A 9204-nucleotide genomic window follows, 5' to 3' on the forward strand; every position below is an offset into this window, starting at 1 on the left:
TCGGGAAACCAGACTATTTCTAATATCAATAAAATATAAACCTCGGTCAGCTCGCCGGGCAGACCGCGCAGCACAGAGGCCTGCACAGGGCTGTGCGAATGGCTTACGTGAAGGATCCTCATCATCTGTCTTCAGAGATACAGAAGCTGGTGGTTCAGGTAAAACCACAGGGAGGGATTGAGGAATCCAGAGCTGGTTGGTTTCAAAGGCTAACTGGTCAGACCAGACCCCTGAGCTGTGGTCAGAAGCCTGGCTCAACATCACGCAGACTCTGCCCCCTAAGTGCCGGGTGGGGCCGGTGCTGTTCCCTTTGCAGGCTCACGTTGGGGAGTCACTGTAGCCCCTTAAATGCAGCAGAGATTCCAGCCCCCTTGGCCCCCCACCTTGAGAGTTCCATGACACAAATCCCGGGAGTGTTTAATTTTCATCTTTATTTAGGAGGGTGAAGGTGGGGCAAGAGGAGACATAAATTCACACTGATTGACACTAGGTCACAGCCAATACCTCCTCCACGGAGAGCTATGTGCTCCCACAGTGGTGGCTGGGGGGCTGGGCGGAGAACCTCCGCTGGTCCCAGAGGGACTCGCTCCTCTGGCCACAACTGATGGGTTGGACAACAGATCCAGAGGGAGGCAGAGTATCTTTCCTGGGAATTTGGAACTGACACACAGAAATCAAGTTCACTCATCTGGGGATTGGCGGAGGGGAGGGGCGGTGGTTGGAAATCAAATGAAACCAGAGCATGAGAGAAAGTTAGAAGTGAAAGAGCGAGAGACAGAGAGACTGAACTTGTGAGAGAAAATAGTCAGAAAGAAGGAAAACAATCAGGGGACAAAGGAATTCCAGCTCCTGACTCTCTAGTCTGTCCCAGCCCATCAACCATCCCTCGGGATAGTTACTATCATTCCAGTTTTGCAGATTAAGAAACGGGCTGAATTGTACTGAACACTGGAATTTGACACAACACTGTAAAATGATTATGAATCAATAAAAATGTAAAAAAAAAAAAAAAAGAAACGGGCTGAAAGAGATGGGGGCTGGGTTTGGGTGCACAGTTAATTTAAGTGCCGCTGGGCCCCTCACTTCCCATTGCCTGAAGGCACCTTAATCCCCACTGGGACCCCTGCGGTCCCCTGACCGCCCAGCACCCTGATCAAAGGGCCCCTGCGGGAGTGGGAACCCCTCTGATTGTGGAGAGTTCCCTGCCCCGAGATGCCATGCATCAGCAGGCTCCCGCTCACCCCAGGTTAACGTCTCCCCAGCTGTGCAGTCTCCAGACCCGCTTCCCTCCCTGCCAGGCACCCCCGTCCTTACCACCGAGTGTACTGCAGGAATTCAGGAACAGGGATGCCCAAAGCAACACGAGCCCACCGGCTGTACAAACAGCACATTCCCAGCCCCACCTGGGTTCCGAGGGGACAGTAGGCATCCTCAGCCTTCATGTGTCTAAGACAATCTTCTTCTTCAGCTGGAGGTTATAGAGAAAAGAAAGGTCCAAAACATAGTTCGGTGAGGAATTCCTCCAAGGACCTGACTCCAGAGTCTACAACTAGTTGTACCTACCCCCGTACTTGGGGTGAAGGTGGATTATTGATCAGCACAACCCCCGGTGGCCCAGCTCCTCGGCTTGGCTGCCCAGAGGGGGCTGGGGGAATGCGTAAGGCCAGGGCACTCAGGAAGAGCACAGGGGACCTGACCTCCCCTCTCCACACTTGTAAACCCTTCCCCAAATCTCAAGGCATCGGACAGAGTGCAGCCACCACAATAAAGAGATGCTCCCATCTCTTCACTCACTCCTGTCGGTTCACTTACATGCTGAGCATCCAATGGGTCCCAGGACATGACACATAGGATTGCCGATGGGACAGGCTTGGTCCTTCCCCCTGGACCCTGTTCAATCTGATGGAAGAATGATCACTCATAAAAAGTTTCTCAAAATTATACAGAGACCAAAGACCAACTGCAGAGTGAACCAAATTTAAAAATATATATGAAGATCCCCCAGTCTCCCCGACTAAGTTTAACAGCATAAAGCAAAAAGATCTTGCCTTTGATCACCAAGGAATTTGTCACCCCCTCTCAGGTGGAAAGGACAGTTATTCTTTGAGCAGGACACCGAAGTGCTCCATCGGATTGGACCAGGGCATCTACATTCATTCAGCAAATGTGTATAAGCTCCTACTACGTACGGGAATCTCCTAACTAGACCCATTCCCAAGGCTCTCGGGCTTTATCAGCCAACAAAATAGACATGACTCCCCATCACAGGGGGCTCAGAGTTTTAGCAGAGGAAACAGGCAGCATGTTGGGGGTAGAAAGAGTTTGGAAAAATTAAAAAAAAAGAGTGCTATGAGCAAACTCGGGTGATGGCAATGTGGTGGGAGGCAGGCAGGAGGGAATAGGCAATCCTGGCAGATCTCACGGAGTAGTGTACTTGAAGCAGAATAGATCCGGAGGAAGAAGGAAAAGCCGGAGCCAGAGGCCCCCAGAGTGAGGAGGAGAGTGTGGGCAGAGAGGCAGAGCACGCCGGGTCCTGAGGCCTTTGTGACGACTTTGGCTCCTAATGACATGGTGACCCGTTTAGTGAGTTTTGAGGGGAGGGGTGATGTAGTCCAACTTATGCTTTTGTGTTTGTGTTTTTTGGGGGGAAGTAATTTATTTATTTTAATGAATGTGCTGGTGATTGAACCCAGGATCTCAAGCATGCTAAGCATGCGCCCTACCACTGAGCAACACCCACCACCCCCAATGTATGTTTTTACAGGCTCCCTCTGACTCTGTGTGGATGAGAGATTGTAGGAAAGCAAAGATGGAAACAGAAGGCTATTGGTATCCAGGAAAGGCTGAAGGTGGCTCTTAGGAGGGCGGGGAGCAGAGAGCAGGTATTTAATTAAGACAGAATATCCAGAATTTTCTAACAAGCTGGATTTGCTGTCTGTGAGTGTAAAAGAAAGAGAGAGAAAGGACATGGTTCCAACATCTGGGCCTGGACAATGGGAGGGATGTCCTCTCCGGATGGGAAAGGGGATGGGAAAAGGTGGGGCTGAGCAGGTGGAAAGGGGCTGGTATCAGCTCAGTTCTTCAATGTCATGGTTAAGGGGTGAATTACATATTGCCAGAGAAATGCCTAATAGGTAGAGGAGTTTGTTTTCTTTTTCTTTTTAACATTTAAAAAATAAAATTTAAATGTATTAATTGTATTATGTGAATGATTTGGGAATTTTATTTCATGCCAAGGTATATGTTATATATAATCAAATGGAAAATATACCAGAAAAGTGGAGAAATGAGGGCTTTCACATAAACTGACTGTCCGTAACGTAGGTAAAATTTCAATAAAACCAGTCTTCAGTGCAAAAACCTCATCTCAGTGTTACATAAAAATAAATGAAAAAGGACAATGTTGATGCATCATTATTTCATGTTACATAATAGCCCCAAACAAACACACTGTTTAACTATGAGACTTGTATAAATACTATTCGCTTTACTCACAGAAATACAGAAATGAAGAAAGGTTCTAAGGTAGAATAAGCATCTTAGTGGAAGTAATTCAGATTTGAGCATTTTACATGATATATATATTTACTGATACAAAATTTGGAAAACTAATTACATAGTAGAACATATGTATGAATGTGAAAGCAAGATGAATGAAAGAAAAAGAATGTGAGTCTCAGGGATAAAGGTCCAGACGGAAAGGGCAAATCAGGGAGTTTTGGAGAAATCGAGAAATTGATGGCATGCCAATTTCCAAGGCTGGGTTGCTTCCATCAAAGGAATAGCAGAGAGAGAGATGAGAGGCACAGGAACCAACCCTGGGGCACACCCACAGTATATGTATGGAAAAAAGAGGAGACATTGGCAAAGGACCAGCCAGTAGACCAAAAGCAGAAAGCAGACAGAGCGATGGGCTGGAGTCTGAGTGAAGCAGGAACACGGGGGAGGAGGGATGGAAGAGCTGGGTCAAATGCTGCCGAGGGTCCACGCATGATGAGGACTGAAAATTGACCGCTATATTTAGCAATGTGGGGTCACTGATGGCCTTGACAGGGCAGTTTCCATAGAGCGAGGGATCAGGCGAATAGCCAGAGTGGGTGTAAAAGGGGATGGCTCAAGAGAAGATGCAGACAGTGAGTTTAAACAACTCCTTAAAGATTTGCAGCAAAGACACAGGGTGGCAATTGGTGGGGGTGAATTAGGGTCAAGGAGAGCTGTTTGTTTCTTTTAAGAAGATGGACGTTTATATACTGATGGGTGCCAACTAGCAGGAGAACAAAATAGATGAGGCAGTGAAAGAGTGGATGGTTTTGGGAGTGACAATCCAGAGAAGATGGGAGGGATGGGGCCCCGGGGACTTTTGGAGGAAATGACTTTCCATGCCACTTGTAATAAGAGGTGGGGCACGGAGAGTGAGGTCACAGACATCAGTAGGTGAGCGGATGTGCTGGGAGTTGCTTGTGAAGTTTCTCTTCTGTTGGCTTGTTTGCTTGTTCAAAGTAGTAAAGTAACCTTATCAGCTGAGGGACGAGGAGGAAGAAAGAGTTACTGGAGCCATGAGAAGAAGATAAGAAAGAGAATTCCAGGGAGAATGGGACAGTGAAAAGAGCAGGGGGAGACGGGGGAGTGCGCTCCCAGAAAGTTACATTTTTTCTTTGACGTCCCCAAATGTGTGATGTGTGATTGCCCTTCCTGCTGTCTACGAAATAAAAATTAAGTATGGTTCAGAGGAAATGCTATTTCATTCTAAGTGGCTGCCTGTTTCTCAGGAATGGTCATCTTAAACTGCAAATATTATAAAAAATGTTGAAAAGATGAACCTGTGTACCTAAAATCCCCTTTTTTCTATTAATCTGGTTACTATTTAGTACTCCTATCAATAACACATAACCAATACTGCCATGATGGAGGTACATCGATGCTTAAAAGGAAATGAGATCTGTATCCTTTTCCTAAATTCCATGGCTTTCTTAATATGCAGTTCCCCTTGGAATTTAGGAATGTCTGGTATAAGAAGTGAGAAAGAGTTTGAGAAAATCCCGGCTCAGAATTACACAGCACAACCGCATCTCAGAAGTATATACAGCTATAAAGAATTTTAGAAGCAGAAATCCGTAACTACTCTTAAAGACTTTTGCAAACCTGGGCCTGTCTGATGTTTCCAAACTGGACAGGAACTCCAATTACTTGCCTGGTACCGGGACCAGAGGCTGGCCAGCCTTTTCTGTAAAAGCGAGAGAGTAAATATTTTCAGTTTTGCAGATCAATTTTTTGTAACCATGCAGGTCTGCAATAAGAAAGCTAAGAACACTGGGAGACAGGAAACAAATGGGCATGCCCACACTCTCCCTTCCACTCAGGGCAGCTTCTCTGTGGTGGGGAGCTTTGCCAAAATCACTTGCTCCTTTGTTTCCATTGGTTTCTTTGTTTCCACCTTATTGCTCAAGCTCAGAACTTCAGGTGGGCCTGGTCCTTCAGCATCCATACAGAGAGGAGGTTGAGCGGGGATGGGAACCCCACCTGATGGAGAAGAGAGATTGCTGGGAGGGACACTGCAGTGGCCACCATGACAGGAGACAATCACACCTTCTGTGGTAAAAGGGAACGAAGACAAGTGAGGGACACAGCAGTGGGACCCTAGTTCGCCTGCCAGGCTTGCTCTCCCTCCATGACCACCCTGGGGGCCTGGGGGGTTGTTGGGCTTCAGCTACGGTGGTTAGGCTGAAGGGATTCAATATAAAGGACACTCCACCTCCTCACTAGTTTCCAAACGCTGCCCCTCTAATTCCACACTCTGAGTTTCTGGAGCTCAGCTGGAAGAATACATGATCAGGCCAGACCCAGAGCCGAAGCCACACACGACAGGGGTCACATGGGGCTGTAACCCCGTGCTCAGTGGTCGGGGACTCCTTGCAAATCTGCAGAAATCCCTGTCCTGCTTCATACCTGGGAGAAACCCCACATCTCCTCCTGCTCTGTCTATTCTTCTCTTGAGGCTATTGTCCTGGAGGGATGCAGAGTCCTTGAACCTTGGTAAGGACTCTTAAGCAGCCTGTTCAATAAAACAAATTATGCACTTTTTCACATTTGCCAGTTTTTTGATTCCAGAAAGGCTGTGGGACTCATTCTCACAGTCTCCTGTGCCCCCACCACATGGTGGCCCTCTGCTCATGTAAACACGATTTCCCACAACTGCACCCTGCCTCCCAACTTGTCAGAGGGGAGTGTCCCACAAAGACACAGGTGTTTGTGAGGATCCTGTCCCCCAGCAGAAAGCCTGCTCCTGGAGCCACGGACAGGGATCTGGCCTCCTAAGCCGCTCAGCTCTAATTCAAAGCCTAAAGTGGGGGCCCCGAACATTGCTGAATGACTTTCTGAATCACCTGGACTGGAGGGGACTGATTTTCTTTCCAGGAATGGAGGTAGCGCAGCCTCCATTTTCAGGGCTGACCTTGACGATGGATCTAGTTCCCCCGACTGCACCGCAGGAAGGTGTGGCCCTTCCATCCCACAGGTTGGAGACCCAACCCAAGGGAGTACTGAAGCAGTGCATTGCTGCCAGGTCCAGCATCCCTGCAGAGTGGCCTCTGCCCTTGAATGACCCCCTTCCCAGGGCCTTTCTTGCCCGGACACCACCACACCCCAGGCTGTGCCAGAGCTCTGGGGCTCTGCGTGTCCAGGGCACACAGGTGGCACCTGAGCCAGGTGTCCCCTGGGCCTCAAGGGAGAGAGGTCTGCTTCTGCATCAGGGGAAGGTGACCCCACAAGGCTGGCAGGACACTCTCAATATGGACCTCCAGGAGCCCTGGGAGCAGTTTCCCTGCAGGTGTTGAGCCATCATCAGGAGGGCAGGGCCCTCTTTGTGCAGACCATCCAGCAGTGCTGGGCCCACGTGCTGACCTCAGAAATCTACATGCCCCCAGGATACCCCAGGCAACCTCACAACTTCGTCACTTGGTGACCTGGGTACCACGAGCTCCTTGGCCATCCCATGAGGGTGGTCCTTGCAGGCATGGTCTCCAGGTTCTCCCGTTGAGAAATCCCCCTGGGTTTCTGTGGTCACAGAGCAGACACCAGAAGATTCTAGTCCTGCAGTGACCCCCACAGCAGTCAGCTCCCCTGTGCATGTCCAGGGACAAATGACAGCAATTTATTGCCAGGTACCGTGATGAACAAGGGGGTGGGGTTCCATACTAAGTTCAGGATCCTGGTAACTCACTCTGCACCCCAAAAAGCTTCCATGAGAAATGTGTGTATTGGGATGTCTGTGCCCCTAGAAGAGCTGTTCCTGAGGGTTCCTGGGACCCTCCAGCCCCTCTCAAGGTTCTCAGATCCTGGGTCTAAATTTCTATCTGCCTCTTTTGGTGTACGGCCACCTGTGTCTCGTGGTCATGGGTCACTTTATTGCATGACTTGGCATGTTCTTAGTGCTCGTCCTCCACCCCTGCACTAGACTCCCAAGATGTTCCCACTGACCCTTGGCTCCCTGGGTGGCTCAGGGGGCCCTAAGTCTGCACCCTTCACTCTCCTCCTCTACCCCCACCTCTGGGGCTACCCCTAGGTGGACTTGGAGGTGTTTGTAAATGAGTCTTACACAAGGACATGTCTGGACAAAGCAGGACCCCACCCCCGGAAAACTCACCTGCTCCCTTCTCAGAAGAGGACCCCACAGCCCCACATTGCCTCCCAGGGGTCTACTCAGGACACAGTCCCCCAGTTCTGGGCAAGGTGTCTCCCTGGAATCCTTTCTTCCAGGAAGAGTCTCTCTGTCCTTCTTCAGAGTTTAGAGGTGTTCCCATGTCCCTGACCACCAAGATGCCCAGCACAGTCCCTTCAGTGACCTGGAGAGACAAGTAACTTATGTGGCCACAGGTCTCACAGGACACACCTGCTGGGACCCCAGGCTAAAGGGCTGTCCTTCTGCCTTCTCAGGTGTGGCTCCCGTGGTAACTTTTTGCAGGGGGCCCAAACGGGGAGTGTGGCCCAAAGCAGTTCATGGGGCTCTCTGGGCAGGGAAGACTTGGGCCAGGTGGCCTTGCCTGGTTTCCCTGCTGGGCCACTCTGAAAACCCCCGCTCCTCTGGCTGTGGCTGGAGGCCCCTCAAACCTCAGGGCGGGGCTCTTTCTCTCAGCCTCCACTGACTCCAAAGCCACGCTGGTGCTGGCGAGGGGAAAGAGCTTTCTTGCCTTCTTTTGGCCAAGTTGCCACAGGTGGATGCTGCGGGGAGCTGGAGAGAGAGGTAGCACTTGCTCAGATGTGAGTGGTTAAGCAATTTGACACCCTGTCAACTAGCCTTAAACATTGGAATGAGGTCTTTCCCGGTAAAGCTGGAAGTTACTTTCAGTAACTTGTCTAAAGATTTCTTTTTTTTTTCTTTTCCACTTAAAGACTCATAAAACCTCTCCCAGGTCATTCCTGGTATGGACCATTATCCAGGGATCAATCAGGAAATGCAGGAGGAGAGGGGTGGGGGTGGGGGAGAGGGGAGGTTAGATCAGAGCCCACGGAGAGGAGATGCCCCTCCCAGGAGCCTCACACTGGGCAGTGGCTTCTGGCATCCAGCTCTCCTGTTCTCAGGCCCATTCCATCTGCGGGGTTTTCCAAAAACATAATGGTGGAAGGGCCATGGAGGACACCTAGAACTTCCAGAATAGACAGGGGGAGCAGAGTTACCATGCTGGCCCTGGGTTTGGAGACAGACCTGCAGTGGAGACCACAGGCTTCTGAGAAGCCAGTTTCGAAATAAAGGCAGTATGCACTGGAATACCCGGCTCGAGAGAGTGCTTCATCATAGACATGTAATTTACATAGTTCTCACCACTAAATTCTGTGTTCCCAACACGCTACATGAATGACGGCTTCAACACACATTCATTTCTGAGATGTGAAAAAGTGTAGAGCCGCTCTTTCATCCTGCATAATGGGCATGGCTACACTTAAGAACACTTACCAAGATTTCTCAGCAAGAGCCAATTTCGAAATAAAGGCAGTTTGTGCAGGAAAACCCTGTTGCAGTGAGGGCTTCCCCATACACATGTAAGTTATAGAGTTCCCCTCACCATGAAACGCTGTTCCCAACATGCTACATGCATGAAGGCTTCGACACACATTCAGTTCTAAGCTGTTAGCATGTGGAGAGCCGCTCTTTCATTCAGCACAAAAGGCATGGTTACACCCAGGAAGATTTACCCAGATTTCTCAGCT

General features: G+C 49.7%; 2 long non-coding RNA genes across 2 annotated transcripts; both read right to left on the reverse strand.

The window, feature by feature from the left end:
• Positions 1 to 1201: 1201 nt before the first annotated feature.
• Positions 1202 to 5240, reverse strand: LOC140692906 (uncharacterized). Its single transcript, XR_012068507.1, has 3 exons — positions 5143 to 5240; positions 1813 to 1899; positions 1202 to 1468 (listed from the first exon to the last, which is right to left on the reverse strand). It is a non-coding gene; the product is annotated as an uncharacterized lncRNA (long non-coding RNA).
• Positions 5241 to 7651: 2411 nt separating this feature from the next.
• LOC140692907 (uncharacterized) lies at positions 7652 to 8805 on the reverse strand. Its single transcript, XR_012068508.1, has 3 exons — positions 8537 to 8805; positions 8107 to 8227; positions 7652 to 7841 (listed from the first exon to the last, which is right to left on the reverse strand). It is a non-coding gene; the product is annotated as an uncharacterized lncRNA (long non-coding RNA).
• Positions 8806 to 9204: the final 399 nt, after the last annotated feature.

The sequence above is a fragment of the Vicugna pacos genome, unplaced genomic scaffold (genome assembly GCF_048564905.1).
Source record: "Vicugna pacos unplaced genomic scaffold, VicPac4 scaffold_19, whole genome shotgun sequence".
Classification (NCBI taxonomy): domain Eukaryota; kingdom Metazoa; phylum Chordata; class Mammalia; order Artiodactyla; family Camelidae; genus Vicugna; species Vicugna pacos.